We start from the raw sequence: 20,038 nt of genomic DNA on the forward strand, positions 1-20,038 counted from the left end.
TTGCTTCCCAAGTGCTAGGATTAAAAGTATACATCACTACACCTGGCAACTTTCAGACATTTTTTTAAGTCTAACAAAACAATGAATTTACCAACCTCAAACAGGCTGAAAAGAGAATACAACTGCAAAGAAAGAAGCTAACTCTTCCTGGATTTCTTTTCAGACCCAAGCTAGCAAAGTGTGTTTACCTGTGGTCGTGGTGGTGGTGGTGGTGGTGTAGCTGGGTCTTCAAGTATCTAGGACTGTAGGTGTGCACAACCACATAGGGCTAAATAACTTTTAAACTTTGCAGGTGAGAAGCCTGTGTGTGGAGAGCCACTGGCTAAGGCTAGGAGAGTCTGTTTTATTTTATGCATGAATGTCCGTATGCATGTATGTGTTGAGACTGAGGCTCATGCTGTAGCCCAAGCTAGCCTGTGACTTGATATTGCAGCCCAGGCTGGCATTGGATTCCTATGAGGTACTTCTGTTTCCACCCCCCACATGCTGGGATTACAGCTTTAGGAAGGTCTCCACAGGGCACAAACTTCCAACCTGGCTGGGCTGCAGGCTGCTGCTGGAGGAACTTTTCCCTCAGCTGGGGCAACAATGAGCTTAGACTCTGTTGTGTTAGAAATTGTTTCCTTATTTACTCATTCAGGAAAGAAAATGATTAGCAACTATCCTGACAATCCTTTAATCTGTGGAATAAAACATATGTCTGTAGTTCAGTATATTCCTAAGGCACTGCTCTCCAGTCTTCTCTGTATGTACCAAACCATAGCCAGGCATTAGACACAAGGGTGGCGTCTTAGTTAGGTTACTTGTTGTGAAGAGACCATTACCTAGCAACTCTCATAAAAAATAAGCATTTAAATGGGTCTGGGTTATAGTTTCAGAGGTTCAGTCCATTTTCATCATGGCAGGAAGCATGGCAATGTGCAGGCAGACATGGTGCTCCAAAAGGAGCTGAGAGTTCTTGATCCAAAGGCAGCCAAAAGGAAACTGTCTTCTGCACTGAGCAGAGCTTGAGCGTAGGACCTCAAATCCCACCCCCACAGTGACATACTTCCTCCAACAAGACCACATCCATTTTAACAAGGACACACTCACTTAATAGTGTCATTTCCTAAGGGCCAAACATTCAAATACGTGAGTCTATGGGGGCTAACCCTATTAGAACCACTACAGGTGGCAAGGATCTGTAATCCTAGCATGGGGAGGTTGAGGCAGGAAGATCAAAAGTTCAATGCCAAGGGCTAGAGGCACAGCTTACCAGTTAAGAATGGTTACTGCTCTTGCAGTAACCATTAGTTTGATTCCCAGCATCCACATCAGGTGGCTTACAATCATTTGCAGGATGAATAGCGCCCTCTTGGGCCTCTACAGGCATTGCACATATATATATATATATATATATATATATATATATATATATATATGAGAGAGAGAGAGCGAGCACAACATGCACATAATAAAATTTTAACAAAATAACATCTTTTAAATGCTCAATAGGTTATATAGCAAGATCCTGTCTCAAAAAGGCAAAAACAAAATACAGACATTTGTGAACAAAATAAACTAGAATAAATTGGACGATAATTACATGCATTCTGATAGGAAGCAATGGTTCAAAATTCTGTTTAGGACTATAACAAAACCACAAGGTATTGAGGAATAATTAAATGCTCGATTTTAAGAAAGCTTTTCATAAAATACTTTAGATTAAGAGGGAGTGAAGGTTGTGAATATAAGTTTTTTTAAGAGATTCTAACATTTATTCCTAAGTACAAGTAAAGGGAGAAACCTATCAGACTATGAGTTCTCTTAATTTCTAAGTCGCTCTCTTCTTTTTAATTGGATATTTTATTTGTTTACTTTTCCCGTTTCCCCTCTGCAGCTCCCCTATCCCATTCCCCCCTTATCCTACTTCTATGAGGGTGCTCCCCTACCAACCCACCCACTTCTGCCTGACTACCCTAGCATTACCCTAGCATTCCACTGGGGCATCAAGCCTTCACAGGACCAAGGGTGTCTCTTCCTATTGATGCCAGATAAGGCCCCTTCAGCTCCTTCAGTTCTTCCCCTAAGTCCTCCACTGGGTCCCTGTACTCAATCCAATGGTTGGCTGTGAGCATCCACATCTGTATTGGTCAGGATCTGGCAGAGCCTCTCAGGAGACAGCTATATGAGGCTCCTGTCAGCAATCACTTCATGGCATCAGCAATAGTGTCTGGGTTTGGTATCTGCATGCGGGATGGATCCCCAGGTGGGGCAGTCTCTGGACGGCCTTTCCTTCAGTCTCTGTTTCGCTCTTTGTCCCTGTATTTCTTAAACAGGAGCAATTCTGGGTTAAAATTTTAGAGATGAGTGGGTGGTTCCATCCCTCAACTGAGGGGCCATGCCTAACCTCTGGATATGGTCTCCACAAGTTCTCCCTCCCCTTTGTGGGATATTTCAGCTAATGTCATCCCATGGGGTCCTGAAAGGCTCTTGCTTTCCTGGCATCTGGGACTTCCTAGTTGCTACCCCCAGTTCTTCATGCCCACTCCAATTTCTACATACCTCTGTTCAATTTCTTGACCCTCTGTACATCTCCTCCATCTCCTCCCATATCTGATTCTGCTCCTCTTTTACCACTCTCCCCCATCCCTTCCTCCCAAGTCCCTCCCACCCTCTATTTCCCTTGATTATGTTATTCCCCCTTCTAAGTAGAACTGAAACATCCACTCTTTGGTCATCCTTCCACTTGAGCTTCATATGGTCCATGAGTTGTATCTTGGGTGTTCCACGCTCTTTGCCTTATATCCACATATCAGTGAATATATACCATGTGTGTTCTTTTGTGACTGAGTTACCTCAATCAGGATGATATTTTCTAGATCCATCCATTTGCCTGTGAATTTTGTAAAGTCATTGTTTTTGATAGCTGGGTAGTATTCCATTGTGTAAATGTACCACATTTTCTGTATCCATTCCTCTGTTGAGGGACATCTGGGTTCTTTCCAGCTTCTGGCTATTATAAATAAGGCTGCTATGAACATAGTGGAGCATGTGTCCTTATTACAGGTTGGAGCATCTTCTGGGTATATGCCCAGGAGAGGTATTGCTGGATCTTCCAGTAGTACTATGTTCAATTTTCTGAAGAACCACCAGACTGATTTCCAGAGTGGTTGTACCAGCTTGCAATCCCACCAGCAATGGAGGAGTGTTTCTCTTTCTCCACATCCTTGTCAGCATCTTTTGTCATCTGAGATTTTGATCTTAGCCATTCTGACTGGTGTGAGGTGGAATCTCAGAGTTGTTTTGATTTTATATTTCCCTGATGACTAAGCATGTTGAACATATCTTTAGGTGCTTCTCAGCCATTCAGGTTTCCTCAGTTGAGAATTCTCTGTTGATAGGATTATTTGGTTCTCTGGAGTCTAACTTAGTGTGTGAGGTACAATGTGTGCTTTGAACTTTAGTAAACTTTCTTTTATGAATGTGGCTGCCCTTGCATTTGGAGCATAGATGTTCAGAATTGAGAGTTCATCTTGGTATATTTTCTTTTGATGAGTATGTTTATCTTTTTTGATAACTTTTGGTTGAAAGTCAATTTTATTCTATATTAGAATGGCTACTCCAGCTTGTTTCTTGGGACCATTTACTTGGAACATTGTGCAGCCTTTTACTCTGAGGTAGTGTCTGTCTTTGTCACTGAGGTGCATTTCCTGTATGCAGCAAAATGTTGGGTCCTGTTTACATACCCAGTTTGTTAGTGTATGTCTTTTTATTGGGAAATTGAGTCCATTGATGTTAAGAGATATTACGGAATAGTGACTGTTGTTTCCTGTTATTTTTGTTGTTAGAGGTGGACTGATGTTTGTGAGGCTATCTTCTTTTGGGTTTGTTGAAAGAAGATTACTTTTTTGTTTTTCCTAGGGTGAGGATTCCCTCCTCGTGTTGGAGTTTTCCATCTATTATCCTTTATAGGACTGAATTTGTGGAAAAATAGTGTGTAAATTTGGTTTTGTCATGGAATATGTTGGTTTCTCCACCTATGGTAAGTGAGAGTTTTGCTGGGTATAGTAGCCTGGGCTGGCATTTGTGTTCTCTTGGGGTCTGTATAAGATCTGTCCAGGATCTCTGGCTTTCATAGTCTCTGCTGAGAAGTCTGGTGTAATTCTGATAGGTCTGCCTTTATATGTTGCTTGACATTTTCCCCTTACTGCTTTTAATATTTTTTTTCTTTATTTCGTGCATTTGTGACAGGAGGAATTTCTTTTCTGGTCCAATCTATTTGGAGTTCTTTGGTGTTTCAACATAATAAAGCTCTTACATGCAGAACACATAAATTTTGTCAGAGCCTGGCACACCCTTATAAGGCACACAGTCCCACGGATGGTATATCATGTGAGCACCAGCTAAGAGTCAAGGCTTTCTGCTCTGTATCCCACCCCTTGGTTTTGACCATATTCCTCTGGCACTAAATATATTAATTTCATCCCCTAGCACACACTGTGCTCCTTCTCATCACCATAAGAAGTGTGTCCTGCAGCTGCTGGTTGGTGAGTCATCCATTCAGTCACACTCTGCATCTTAGGATAGATCAAGGATGTCCATCAGACTGATGGGACCACAGAGAGCATCGTTAGATTCTGCTCCACCCCTGTAACTCACTAAGACTTCATATGTCACTGGAAAATGAAAGACCCTAGAGCTTGGACTCTCACCTGCCCACCTGTATGGATGAAAGAACAAATCCATTTGGGAACATACATATGACAAAGCTATAAGCCTGTGAGGCTTTGTCCTCATCCTCTGCAGCTCTGCCTGGGACTGACTGTAGCAGTGAGCAGACAAGGCCCAAAGGGACAGTCTCCTCTGCCATCCTACTTTTACCTTTTCCTCTATGAACCTGTCAGCTTTTGCCATCAGTGTGCAGAGCAGGAAGAAGCACTGGAAAGAGGACTTAGGGCCTCAGCAGAGACTGATGAGTCTTGAGGTTAGAAGGGAAGTCCTGAGGGACTACTGCAGCATGGGAATGGAAGGGGTGTTTCTGAATGTACTCAGCTGTGGCTGTTGTCTGACTATGAACTGGGCTTGTGGGTGTGGAGAGACCACCTGTTGGCAGCTAAAGCTAAAACTTAAGCTTTTTAAATTTTAAGTTGACTTTTGAGACATCCCCAAATTTGAGCTCCTTGTACCACATTTGGAAAATGGGAACTATTGCTGTGAGTTTCTTCATTCAACCTCTCAAATGCAAACTTCTTACTCGTGGCCTTCTAAAATGACCACAGAGGGCAGGCTGTTCCGAGGACTGTGGAGGGTTTATCCTCAGACTGGAATTTAGCTTTCATTAGTCACATTTTGAGAGGGGAGAAAACATTGGTGATGGTCCTCCTAACCTCTGTCTCCTCACACAGCCCCTCCTGGATTTGTAGAGATTCTACATCTTCAGTCATGTTTGCCTCTCCCCTCTTCTTTGCCTACATTTCCACACAGCCTTCTCTGACTTTCTGCTTATAGCACCTGCAACTAAGGCACACGGACAATAGTGTTGGCCATGCATGGAACCTATTGTCCATGTGTGATTGGGTATGGGGAGTAACTTCTTAAGAAAAGACTATACAACTTGATCCTACTGTACATGCAAGCATAAATGTTCAGTGAAGGGGGAAAACAACAACACAACCAGAATCTGCCCTGCAAAACCAATTGCATAGGAAGCCCCTACCAAACTAGCCTTCTTTATGTGCAACACAAGAGTAAGCCTTTGTGATTATTTCAACAGATTCAGAGTTTGGTTGGTTTAGCCTTTTGAGTTTCAGTTTTTGGTGTTGATTTAAAAAGTAATCTTTTTAAAAAGTTATGTATGGGGTATTTTGCTTTCATGTATGTCTGTGCACCATGTATGTGTAGAACCCAGGGAGGCCAGCAGAAGACATTGGGATCCTGGAACTAGAGTAACACATGGTTACAAGAAGTCCTGTGGTTTCTGAGAATTAAATCCAGGTCCTCTGGAGAAATAGCCTGTGCTCAGAATCACTGAGCCATCTCTCCAGCCCTGGGTGCTTTGTTTTAAATCAAGAGAGTAAAATTTAAAATTAAAATTGATAGGTTATTTTTCCACCAGTGAAATGAACCAATTCAAGCCAGATTAGATTATATTAAAAGCAAGTTTATTGGGAAGCCACTCTGGGGCTAGATCACTGGCCCTGGGGCAGGATATGCCAGCTAGGGACTGAGGGATGCTGGGAGAACCTGGAGACCAGGTCTGCTTTGATATGTAAAATATGCACTTCAGCCCCTTGTCCCAGAGTTCTATCTTTCCTTTCCTATACCATGTGTACCTCTGCATCACAATTCTAGACTGTGAGTAATTTATAAAAGCTTCATATTCTCACAGTGGAGGTGTTGAGTGGCTGAAGATGTGGGTCCTGTACCTGCTGAGGGTTTGGTATGTGTTCAGTACCTGTTGAGGTTCTGGTGTGTGTCCTGTGTCTGCTGAGGGTATGATGTGTGTCCTGTGCCTGCTGAGGGTCTGATGTGTGTACTGTACCGGCTGAGGGCTTGGTATCTGCTTCCAAGATAGCAAGATGGGTCCCTGCCATCCAGCCTGTCAGCCTAACTCCAATCTCTGGGGTTCACAAAGAGAAAACCAATTTCTAAAACTGTCCTCTAACCTCCACCTCTACTGGTGCATTGTGGTATATTCACATAAACAAACAAACTAAATGTAACAGAACTTGGAGCCTTCCTACTGCTGGAGGGAGTTAAGGCTGTGTCCACACTTGGTGAAGGAGGCCAAATACTGCATGATGCCTGCCCAACACATTTGTAAGGCCTTGTGAGGATCCTTCAAGGCTTCACTTCTCAAAACCTCCCCCACTATCATTCTCACATGACATGAAGCATGTGACTAGGACAAAGCAGGCCTGGCATGTCAGAGAAATGAGTTGGGGTCCAGCAATATGTCTCAGTGGGTAAAGGCACTTGCCTTCCAGCAAAAGCTGAAGACCCTACTTCAGTCCCTGGGCTGTACATGGTAGAAGGAGAAAACAGACTCCTTCAAGTGTGCTCTGACCTCTAAACCTTGGCCATGATGCATGTATACACATGTACACAATAATAATGACAATAATAATATTTAAATTAAAAAAACAACAACAAGAACCAGCTAGCCAGCTAGTGAAGTGGAAGACTGGAAATCTTCCCCTCTGTGCCCTCATGTAACAGAGCATGGGAGAAAAGGCACAGTGTGTGCAAAAGAGCTAAGCCTGTAATACTGGGAAACAGACACCTGAAATTCTTGCTGCTGGGGAGATGCTTTAGTGTAGTGCTTCGCAGCCTGTGGGTGGAGACCCCTCTGGGGGTTGAATGACCCTTTCAGAGGGATTGCCTAAGACCATCAGAAAGCACAAATATTTACATTATTCTTTATAATGGTAGCAAAATTGGAGCTATGAAGTAGCAATAAAAATAATTTTTTGGTTGGTGGTTACCACAACATGAAGATCTGTCCTAAAGGGTCACAGCAGCTTTAGGAAGGTTGAGAGCCACTGGTTTAGTGAGTAAGAGAATCTGATGTATGTGTTTGTCATTTTCCTATTCCTCTAACAAAATACCACAATCAAGGCAACTTAGAAAAGAAACTGGTTAATTTAATGACACTGTGAACCTTGAGATTGTGTGTTTACTGTTATTAATAATAAAAACCTGTTATTATTTGTGGTGTGGCTCAGTCTTAGCACACACCTTTAACCCAAGGGCTTTCTGCTTGAATATTATAAACAGATTTAAATAAAGTCAACCATAGGTCAAATGTGAATCAAACAATCAATTGTCAGGGAGTGAACATAGAATTATTAAGAAAAACCATAGAGAGTGAGAGAGAGTCAGGAAAACTGATCGAGAGATGCACAGGAAGTAAAAGGGAGGGACATTCAGTTTGAATGGCATTCTTTCTGGGATGTCACAGAGGAAGAGGAAGTGCTTTCTCTGCCTCTCTCTCCCCTAACAGACTCTCACCCCAGCATCTGGCTCTGGAGTCTTCACTGATAAAAATCTAATTATTGAGATTTTGTTTAAAACAAACAAGAACAGACACCAGGGGCCCACAGTTTCAGAGTGTCAGAGTTTATTTGGTGGGGAACATGGCAGCAGGCAAGCACGCAAATAGGCATGACACTGGAGCAGTCTCTGAGAACTTACAACCAAGAGGCAAAGAGAGACACATGCTGCGAGTGGCACTGATGTTTTCAAACTTCAAAGCCCTCCCCTAGTGGCTAACCTCTTCCAACAAGCCAGCACCTTGATCCTTCTCAAAGCTTTCTGTCAACTGAGCTTTAGGAAGTCATATATAGTCAATATAGTTAAGCAAGTGAGACATGGAAGTCATTCTCATTCAAACGACAAAACCTACAAACTACAAAACCAACCAATACTGATGGAAAATCCAAGTATAGCCGCACCTGCTTATAACTTCAGAACTGAGGGCTGCAGATAGGAAGGGTTTGGGGACTTGCTGGCTGCCAATCTAGAAACAGATTCAGGGAAAGACCTTGTCTCAAAGGAATAAAGTGTGTGTGTGTGTGTGTGTGTGTGTTTCTATCACTCTCACACATACCAATCTCAATGCTTTGCACAACATTTGCTATGGCTTCTCAGTCTTGCCCAGCTTCAGCACACATTCTTTCTTGATAAACTGTTTTTATTCTGCTACTTTCCACGTGCCTAAATTTTGTTCAGAGTCACAAGAATCTGGAAACCCTGGTAAGCACCATCCACATTCTGGTGTCTGAAGCTAGTAGGAGGGAGATATTTATATCTGTTTCCTCCATTTCCCACATTCCTTGCAGGAATGTGTGTGCACGCACATGAGTATGTTTGTCTATGCACGTGTTCATGTGTGTTAGATGTTTGAATGCACACTTTTACATACATCTACAAGCAGTGAGTGCATGTGTGTGAGCTTGCATAGTTGTGGAGGCACAAGACTGATGGTGAGAACCTCCTTTTGCTGCTGCTTGCACCGTATTCATTGAGGCAGGGTCTCTCAACCAAATGCACAGCCTGCTAGTCAGTTTGTTTTGGGGATCTTAGAGACTGAAATTAAAGGTGAACCACCAATACCACCTGATATTTACCTAGGTTTGGAAAGATACAAAATTGGGTCCTTAAAATTGAGTGCTTAACCAACCCTTTTTTTAAATTTAATTTTATTGTTTAATATCTGGCAGAACATTTTTCCCACTTAGAACAGAAATGCTTCTGTTTGATCCACCAAGATGTAAACAAGTTGTACCAAAAGATGCCTGCCATCACCAACCAAGCTACTCCAGTCCCCATTGTCTTCCTGCTGTGATAGACTCTACCAAGTGAGCTGAAGTAGACCTGATCTCTCTTCAGCTGCTCTTCAGATATTCTGTTTCCACAAGAAAGTGATGAGTCAAGTCAAATTGCCTTGGCTTGCCTCCTCACCAAAATACTATGGGTTTGGGACTCAAGAAAGATAGACTGAGACATGCTGTCCTTTGGGGCAAGATGTTTATTAGAAGATTTAGTAAGGGCATAGACAGACAGACAGACAGCAGCACAGCAGGGACTCTGATGAGATCTGAGTCCCAGGAAACAGTCTGGAATTCCTTTCTCCAGAGGAAAGGGATGAGCTTCACCAGGGAACCAGGCCGTGCTGTCTCTGAGTCCCAGGCTTCTGGGAAATCAAAGGGATTTCTGGGTAAGGAACATGTAGCACACATCTAATTGAAGAGTACCCATAATATGGTTGAGAAGAGACGGGGTGAGAGGGTGTGTCACAGCCAGCAGCCCCGAAGCTGTCTGTTTCTCCAGAGCAACAAAGATCCCAGAATCAAGGACTGAGAATGGAGCTTGCAGGTGGACAGGACTTGAGCAGTGTCTGCTCTGGGATTTTGACAAGAATTATCACCTGGGACATTTCCTTTAGCAAGGTGTAGGCTTGTGACCATGAAACAGGAGTTCTACAAAGGCTGAGGGGGTTACAACTAGAAACTTCCCACCAAGAGAAAGAACTTGAGCTACATCACTGCCCCTATTTTCCTGGTCCCCATAATCTGGGCAAATCACGTAATCTCACCAGATCTTGCTGTCTTTGTTTACATTAAAGGAAAAAAAAGTGATTTTGTTTTCCTTTTTCTTTTTCTAACATTAATTCTAACAGCAGGAGGAAAGTGAAATCAATTCTGTACACATTCATATAGAGCTTTTGAAAAGTAAAACACTTTTACTTACTGGTTAGTTATGTATGGTAAAGCATGTAATTAGTATATTAATTATATAATAATATACTAACCCTGTTTTATCTTTGAGTAGTATAAATTTAGCAGGATTAAGTGTCTGAGAGTACTCAGCTAACACACAAAGCCAAAGTTCTGACCCCTGGTTAGTGACCTCAAAATGATGTAGCCACTAAAAACAAACGGTCCCAGACTCCAGCAGATATGAGGCCCCTGGGCTTTGATTCAGTGTAAAGGAGTCACCCTTGACTGCTGCAGAGCAGGAAGACACCCTTGCTCTCTCTCCCCACATCTGTGCACATGCTTGCTGTCAATCACAGCAGGTCGTTCTCCCTCTCCTGCTGCTTGAACCCTCACTGGAAGTCAGCTGCTGATCTGATCCTCCCTGCATCAACCTCCTAGCTAAGATTCCCTGAATAAGATGCATCTTTCTGGCTCCAGTTAATTAAAGGTGAGGAACTTTCTGAGGTTCCCACCTCACTCCCAGATGCGATTCATCATTTCCCTCCAATTGTTTTGTTAGGAATTGATGTGGACAGGTCTTCAACATAAGCAAAGGTCTTTGAGGTGACTTAACACACTCATCTTATAAATGCGGAAAACGGGGGAGCACTTCCTTAAGTTAGGGAGCTCACTATAAGTTCATGCTCATTGTCTTGGAAATGTAGATCTGATTGGCTAACAGCTTGTGGTTCTATAGACATTCTGGAAAATGAAAACGATGATGCTGACTTACTCCCAGCCTTATGCTGTGGCCAGCAAAACCTGCCTTTACTATTTCCATCAACTTCATTCTGACTTTCTTTACTATGCACAAACATTAGCATTTCATTATCTATAATCCTAGTTATAGCTTCTAAAATTAACCGTGTTGGGCTGGCAAAGTAGCTCAGCAGGTAGAGGCATTTGCCACTGTGCCTGAAGACCTGAGTTCAATCTCTGGGACCTGCATAATAGAAGGAGAGAGCAGACAACTGTACATTTTTCTTTGGCCACCAGAAGAGTGCTATAGTGCATGTGCACACACATACATAAACACACACAAATGTGCACATACATATACACACACAAATGTATATACACACATATACACACACAAATAAAGAGAAGTATTAAAATAAATAAAATTAACTTTGCAAGTAAGAATTGCAAGTATGCTATTTTATTTTATTTTTGTTTTATTTTGAGACAGGATCTAGGGCTGGAGAGATGGCTTAGGGGTTAAGAGCACTGGATACTTCTGCAGAGGACTGGAGTTCAGTTCCCAGAAACTACAAGGCAGCTCATAACTGGTTGTGATTCTAGTCCTAGGGAAACAAACACTTTCACCTAGCACCAGGCAAATGTGGTGCGCAGCTATACATGAAGGCAAAATATCCACACACATGTGAAAAAGATCCACGAAGACCAAGACAGAAAGGTGGGTTCTGAACTGGTAGCTCTGCCTTACCTAGAGTTCAATACAGAGACCAGACTGGTTTCAAACTCCTTATCCTGTCTCTCTCTGCCTCTCAAATATAGAAATTATGCCTGAGCCCAGCTCTCACTGGGCTATTTTAAAAGCAACTTGCTCATTTATTCATGCATGCAGTGAGAGTCGAGTGTGAACTGTAAGCTTGTCGACATGTCCATTGCTGGGGACAACAGTGCACAAAACTCAATAGCCTACAGCTGGACCAGGGATAGAGAGATTGGACAGGCAAAGAGAATATGTAAGACTACAGCATGAGACACGTGTCCTGTGAGATGCATGCCCTGGAGGATGTAGACTTGAAGAGAGTGGAGGGAGGAACTAATGTGCTTGTATTTCCTGAGATCACAGGATCTTCTGAAATGCCCTCCCTCACACAGAGACAGTATTTGGAGATGACAAGGACCTGGTCAAAGGGCACTGCATTGAGAGGCCTGTGTCAGTTCCATTACTAGTCGATGTGGCATGGCAAGAACCCCACAAGAGGTAAAGGCCTAGCGGTGACTTAATCCAGTAACTTCATTTTATGTGATTAAACTGAGGCTGGGGCAGGGGGTAGGGTCTGGGGTGGGGGCACCATGAACAGCTAGACTCCCAGTACTAGCAAACAACAGAATTGGGGGCTAGAGTGATGGTCATGTGTGTGGTGTTCGAGAGAACCTGAGTTTGGAATTCCAGAAGCCATGCAAAGTCTGCATGAGGTGGTAGGTGCCTGTAAACCCTAGGGCTACAGAGAACATGGGAACATCCTGCAGGCTTGCTGACCAGCCAGTCAGTATAGACGAAACAAACTGAGGACTCACTGATAGTCCCTGTCTCATAGAATACAGTGGAGAGCCATAAAGAAAGACACCAGGTCTCAGTTGGTGTCCAGTATGTATGCCATATGCACACATGCATGCACACATGTGCAGAGAAAGAGAAAAAGAAGGGGGAAGGAGAGAAAGGAGAAAGGAAGAGAGAGGAAGAAAGAGAGGGATGGAAGAAGGGATGAAGAGAGAGAGACAGAAAGATTGAGAGACAGACAGAGGGACAGAGTCAGAAAACAGTAGAAGTCAGCCTTTGGGACCCAGGAATCCCACCAATTACCACTGTAACAGAATGATGAGGTAAGATGCTCCTCTGTGGAATTCCCACTAACATGCTGGGAAAGAGTCCAGCCAAACACCTAGCTTTCAAGGTACCTCACCCCCACCCCATCCTGTGCTGGTGAAGTTTGGAAAACATAGCTCCCCATCGTGAATCCCACACACAGAGATGCAGGTATCCGCTTGCCTAGCATGAGCTGTGTGCTTTGGGAAAGTGATTTCCTCCTGGCTCTGGACACTTCGTAGGCATGCTTGCTATTTCAATGTTAAAGATTTAAAAGTAGATTGTATAGTTTTAAAATGTCACATTGAGAAGCCATTTGACCTCTTTCATGCAGGAACACAGTAGGTTGATGATGGTTGGTTTTCCTTTCAACACATCAGGGCAAGAGTTACTAACAGAAACCCCAGATCTGTGCGTGGAGAAACCGGGTCAGCAATTTAGCAGGTCAAAGCTGTATGAGTATGGTTTTTCTCTTTAAGATATGAAAACTTCCGGTTTCCTTCAGAGCCTCTTTTATTGCATTCTCTTTATTGCATCACGAGGTCTGTGGGGTTTCATTTTTACCATGTGAAGTGGATTATCCCACTGCAAATCTCCCTTGAGTTCTTGGAAAAATATGTGAGCTTGATAAGCAGCAGGACATTTTAAAGGAAATACCCAACTTAGAAATGGTCAGAGTTTGACATCGTTTGCAGAGGCCCTGGCGACATCCTAAAAGGTCAGGTTTAAGATCATGTCTTTTGTGTCTCAGGGATCTCCAATGGGTGATTACTGTTTCACACCATGAAATAGCTAAGGGGAAAAAATGGGCTTTAATATCTTTAGGCCTTTCACAAGGCTTCTTAAACAAATACCATACAGCAAAGAGAAATAGCTGAACTTAAATGAGTATACTTAAAATAGCTGGGTTAAAACTGTGAGCTAGGGGCTGGTGAGGTGGCTCAGCCAGTAAAGTGCTTGTGTTACAAACATGAGGACCCTGAGTTTGAGCCCCAGCACTACCCTGTGTGTTTACATATGTGTACATGGGTCACAAAACTAGAAAGGGGATGTGGTTGGGGAAAAGGAGATCTTCAGGGAGGAGGGAAATAGAGAGGGTAATGAAATGCATGTGATGAGAAAGCAGAACACTTAATCCCCAGTATCAGCTGGGGAAAGAAAGGGGACAGAGGGGGAGCACTCACTGGGGAGGGAGCACTCACTGGGGAGGGAGCACTCACTGGGGAGGGAACACACACTGAGAAGGGGGCACACACTTGGGAGGGAGCACTCACTGGGGAGGGAGCACACACTGGGAAGGGAGCACTCACTGGGGAAGGAAATGAAGGAGACAAAAGTATGATGAAAAAAGCCATGATACAACTAATGGCTTTGCACATAAACTTAAAGAATTAAAATGTAAAAGAGAAAAGACACAGCAAAATACCAATGTGGCAAGAATGTGCTGTGTACTTCCTTACCAATGGCTGTGTGTTTCTTTCACAGACTTGGCAGTGTAAGCTCAAGCTCTCATGATTTTAAGTTGGCTTTCCATCAAAGGCCAGCATGCTTAGCATGTACCTGGGGCTCATCACCAGCACCTCCCAAAGTAGAACTCTGTTTGTCAGCACAAGTGTCCAGAGGAGTGAAGGGAACACAGGAAGAGACACGAGCCAGCCTCCCAGGTGAGTGTTCTCATCTTTGAACAGAACAGACCTTTTCCCTGTTCCTTGGAGAAAGAGAATAATTATCCACAGGTTTTTCACATTTTATTGTCCCTCAATGTCTTACTATCAAAATTCACACACACACACACACACACACACACACACACCAACATCTCCCCAACAAAACAGTTTCTTTTAAAACTTTTGTGTGTATCTATCTGTATGTGCTTTTGTGATGGTTTGAAAGAGAAATGTCCCCCAAAGCCTCATGTATTTAAATGTGTGATCCCCAATTGGTGGTACTGTTTGGGGTGGCTGGGGAACTTCTCGTATGGGAGTCTTGCTGAGGGAAGTACATCATTGGGGACAGGCTTGTGGGTTGGGGGTTATAGCCTTACCTCACCTCCAATTTGCTCTCTATTTCCTGTATGTGATTGAGATGCAATCTCTAAACTTCCTATTCCTACCCCCATGCCTACTCACCATTTTGAACATCTAGCCTCTAAAACTGTCTTCCTTAAGTTGTTTGTGCTCAGTGTTTCATCACAGTAAGGAAAAGTAACTTATATAGCCTATTGTTGTATGTGTACCACCTGCTTGCAGGTCCACTTAAAGACCACAAGAAGGCACCAGGACCCCAAGAGCTGAGCTTTTGCATGGTTGTAAGCACCTTTTGTGGATACTTGGAACCAAATGCCCATCTTCTGCGAGAGCATAAGGATTTCTTTACCACTGAGCCACCTGAAGTGGTTCAGAAAATACAAAAATGGTGTCAAATAATAATAATAATAATGGGTGTTAATAATGTTGACACCCTTGATAGATGAAATGTGATACAATTTGGGGGCCTGTTAACTAAACAACAAAACAAAGTGCTTAGGCCTGAGATCTACAAGTATAATTAGTTACGTACTAAGTGTAATGTGTTTTCTATTGTTACGTCTAGCACTGAGAGACTGTGAGTGCATGTATCTCTAATTGGATGGGTTTCTATAGGTGGAATTACAGGATCATGAATAGTCTTAAGACATAGTTGTCAAAAACTCAGGCAACCCTGGTTTAGAACACTCACTTTAACCTTGATAATTTTACTTAATCTTTTTCAAGTTTGGTTTCCATAAAATGGGGTAAATAGTAACATCTTCAGGTACAGTTAGTCACAGTACAGCACTGTCAATAATAAGATCAAAGGAAAAGTAAATTATCTTTATGAGGATAGCGAGGGCCTCCCAACTTTGGATGGGACCATGTGAGCCCAATAAAAGCACCATGTCAACAGTGACCCCGTGTGGCCCTATCAGAAATTGGTATGTGTTACAAGAAGTGGTCACATTGTTCACCCTTTCTCTCCGTTAAGTTGTGCTTGAGATCCGAAAATAATTTGGCATACCCAGACCTCGAGAAATCGAAAATGAGTCCTGAAAACTCACATAAGGAGGTCTAAGCCACTGCTTTAAATGATAAGGATGGCAGTCTCATTTGGATATGTATATATAAATAATAAACACGGCAGACAGACACACAGACAGATAGGTGATGCATAGATAGACAGGCAGGCAGATATAGACATACATACACACAGATGAGAGACAGACAGGCAGACACACAGTAGTCCCTCTTTACCCATAATTTCACTTTCTTTTTTTTCCAGTGACCCATAGTTGATCTCAGTCTGAAAATATTAAATGGAAAGTTCTAGAAGTAGAGAATTCATTAATTTAAACTCGTGTGTTACTCAGAAGCCTCATACCATTCTGCACCACCCACCATTCTCTTCTCTGGACACGAACCATCTGCTTTTCTGGAGTCTCCAGGCTCTGTACTCCACCCCATTAGTCACTCAGTACTCTCTCGAGATTGGATTTTTAAAACATTAGTTTTTGAGATTATAATTGCATCATTTTCCCTTCCCTTCCCTCTCTCTAAACCTGCTCATACCCCCTCCTTTCAAATCCGTGGCCTATTTTTCATTAATTATTATTGCATGTATATGTGCGTATCAGATGTTATGCATGGCATATATTATGCCAGATGACAAATACAGTTCATAAATTTTATTTCATAGCACACCATATACATTTTAAACAATTTCAGTATCTAATCTTGGGTTCTATATGTTCTTCTATATGTTCTTGGGTTTAACAAGAACAATAAAATATGACGTTTAAAACATTTCATGGTACAATTTGGGTGTCTGTCACTTGAAAAGCCTGGGGACATTGCTGGTTTGTATTTGCATTTATTTATTTTCATATTTGGAGAACTTGCATATATGAAATATTTTATCCAAATCTAAGGATAAAATTCATTCTGTTTTATGTATGTCTCATGCAAACAGCCTGAGAGTTATTTCATACAATATGTTCAATGCCTCTGCATCTTAACTGTGCCTCATCCTGTGAGCTCAGATGTGGAACTCTGGCTGTCTCACATCCACTGGCAAGCCACTTGCTTCATGTGTTCATGGTGCTCAGAGTGTTTACATCAAGTTTACCATGACAGCCTGGGCCTTCTGACTCCAGCATCAGCTCAAGCCATGAGAGCTTTCTGGAATGACATCTTGTGTTTTGCTATGCCAGTTCCAATAACTCACCAAAATTCCACATCTGCTCCCCCACTTGTGGTGTAACAATATCTCAGCAACTTCTATTCTCCTGTAGTAATTATCGTCTTGGAGGTTTACTGCCTTCACCTGCTAACGTAGGCCTGGAAGCTTCTAGCCTCTAATCTGGGCCTAGAATGTTTTCAGCTTCTGAGATTCACTGCTGAATATGCTCACCATTTCTAGCTCATTCTGAGCTTTGGCTTGCTGGACCAAAGTTCTCTCCTAGCTGACCAAGTCAACTGGGCTTCTCTCTGTATTGCTCTGCGTGGCCTCAAACCAACTTTGGCAATCTTCTGACTCCTCATTCTCTGGCTCATTCTGTCTTCACCTGTGTTTAGCTTGTTCTCTCTTTGATTTATATCTGTAAAACTCTTCTAGTAAAACTGCCTCCTTCCTCTCTCTGCACTGCTTTCTCTTGAGTAGCTAGCTTCCTATTCCTCTCTCTAATTTATGAGAGTTAGCTATATCCTACTCTGCCAAATCTTTCTCTGATTCGTCACTTTGTCTGCCACTCAATTAGACATCAAACATGGTGCTTCCTTCTACAAATTAACTTTACCTTCATTGTTTTGGATTTTATGATATGTACTAAGGGCATGTGTGTCTGTATTCCAGCCAGAGGGATTAACGGATGTGCTAAGGGCTGATCCCCACTACAACTAGAAACAAGTTTCTTCAGCCAGTAACACAGTTTCGGGATTCGCAGTGTGATCAAATATCCTGCAACAACACCAAAGGCCTGAAAGTCTCATATGTAGAATATTTCAGAATTCAGATTTTTGGGGTTTCATTGCTCAACCTGTACATGGATATCTAAAGCTAATAACGTCAAGTGGAAGTTTAAAATTTCAGGAGAAAATTCATAACCACAATATTAAAATAATGAAGCAACCTAAATACACAATTAAAAAGCTTTCAGGATTTCAACATGTAATTTGAGCACTTTATATCTATCTATCTATTTATTTATTTGCCTGCTTACTTTCTTAGTGTGAAATTGAACCCAGTGTACCACACATGATAATCATGTGCTGCTCTATCATTAAGCTATATCCCAAGCCTGGGAATATGAGTTCAGCCCTAGAAACTTTTCAAAGCTGATAGTGTTCACACATCTATAATCTCTGTGCTCCTATGGGAAGATGGGGGCAAAGACAGAAGAATTCTGTGAACATATGGACCAGGCTCTCTCTCTCTCTCTCTCTCTCTCTCTCTCTCTCTCTCTCTCTCTGTCTCTCTGTCTCTCTCTCTCTCTCTCTCTCTCTCTTTCTCTCTCTCTCTCTCTCTCTCTGTGTGTGTGTGTGTGTGTGTGTGTGTGTGTGTGTGTGTCTGTGGGTATGTGCAGGTGTGCGCATGCATGTTTTAGCACACTGTCTTCTGTAACAACTCATATGAGACCCCAAGATTAGGGCTGTTGCCATCTTTCATAGAGGAGGGGCTTTAAGTATTAGACATTCACCTGAGATTCCAGCCACCCCTTTCTATTACTTCCTCCCAGTAATATATAATATTGCCTGTGCTGCATGTGGCCTTGAGCCTCAGGAGGTTCTAGAGTATGTAATATGTATCAATAGAATGAAGAGGGACTATGGAGAACTCATCATCTATTCTACCATGAGGCTTCTGGGTGATATCACTGCTTTGGGTTCATCTATGCTCCTTGTAAGTGACTCTTCACACATCTCTGTAAGTCATAATAAACATATTGGGTCACTAAGACAGACTTGGATTAAATGGACCTTCAGTCTATTGGTGCCCTACCTAGCAGGAATGCATGTTTCTTTACATTTTCCCTGGTAAAGACCAGGCTAGAGAGAGAGTGTCTGTGTGTCTGCCCATCCATCCATCCACCCACCCACCCACCCATGCATCTATCTGTCTGTCTATATATCTATAGCAACCATGAGAATCCCATGATGTAGCTTCCACAAAATCATCATTCGTGATGGGTAAGACTTTGTGATGATTCAGCTGTTTGAGGGGCACCCATGCACCCAGCTTCTTGATATTCAGGGATATGACTGTCAACTTTCTCCCAGGAAGAATGGAAATGCCTGGATCCATCTTACAAGTTTTTGTATGGGGATGTGATGTTGTGATTTCAGCAATTCAGTCATTAAGAAAGCAAAAATGAAAGCTAGATGTAGTGGTACTTACCTTTAATCCCAGAACTTGGGAAGCAGAGGCAGGTGAATCTCTGTGAATTGTAGGCCAGACTGATCTATATAGTGAGTTCCAGGATAGCCAGAGCTGCATAGTAAGACACAGTCTCAAAAACAAAACAAAACAAAACAATAACAAAAATTAAATTAAATAATAAAGAAAGCAAAAACAGGAGCTGGGTAGGAGGGCTTTGTGGGTAAAGGCATTTGCTGCCTAGCCTGGTGATCTGAGTTCAATCTTTGGTACCCACATGGTGGAAGAAAAGAACAGACTCCTGCAAACTGTCACTTAACTTCCACATGTGCGCCACACACGTAATGAATTGGTTTTTTTTTTTAAGTGAAAACAACCACAAAATGGAATTAAATATTTACAAATCAAATATGAATCTCATGTTCACAACAAGAATCTTTTACCAGGAATATGTAAAGAATGCTTCAGGGGGAAAGTATAGCTGAATGTAGAGAACTTGCCTAATGTACAAATTCTCGGATGCCTGACCTTCATGGGAAAATATTCTCTCTCTCTCTCTCTCTCTCTCTCTCTCTCTCTCTCTCTCTCTCTCTCTCTCTCTCTCTCTCTCTCTTTCTCTCCTCTAACTCTTAAAAGCAAAGGGCCAACTCTATTACACACACACACACACACACAAATCCAGTTCTATAATGAAAGATAAAACAAGTTGTTTGTTTTTGTGTTTTGATTTTATTTTTAGAGTAAAGTATGGAAATTGGCCTTTCCCCAGAGGGAAAACACCAAGGCTGATAATTATATTAAAAGGTGCTTGGCCTTCATCAGGGAAATACAAATCAAAAACCCGTGGCAG

Source organism: Mus caroli, unplaced genomic scaffold (assembly GCF_978045245.1).
Source record: "Mus caroli unplaced genomic scaffold, Mus_caroli_1 scaffold_19, whole genome shotgun sequence".
In the NCBI taxonomy this organism is placed as follows: domain Eukaryota; kingdom Metazoa; phylum Chordata; class Mammalia; order Rodentia; family Muridae; genus Mus; species Mus caroli.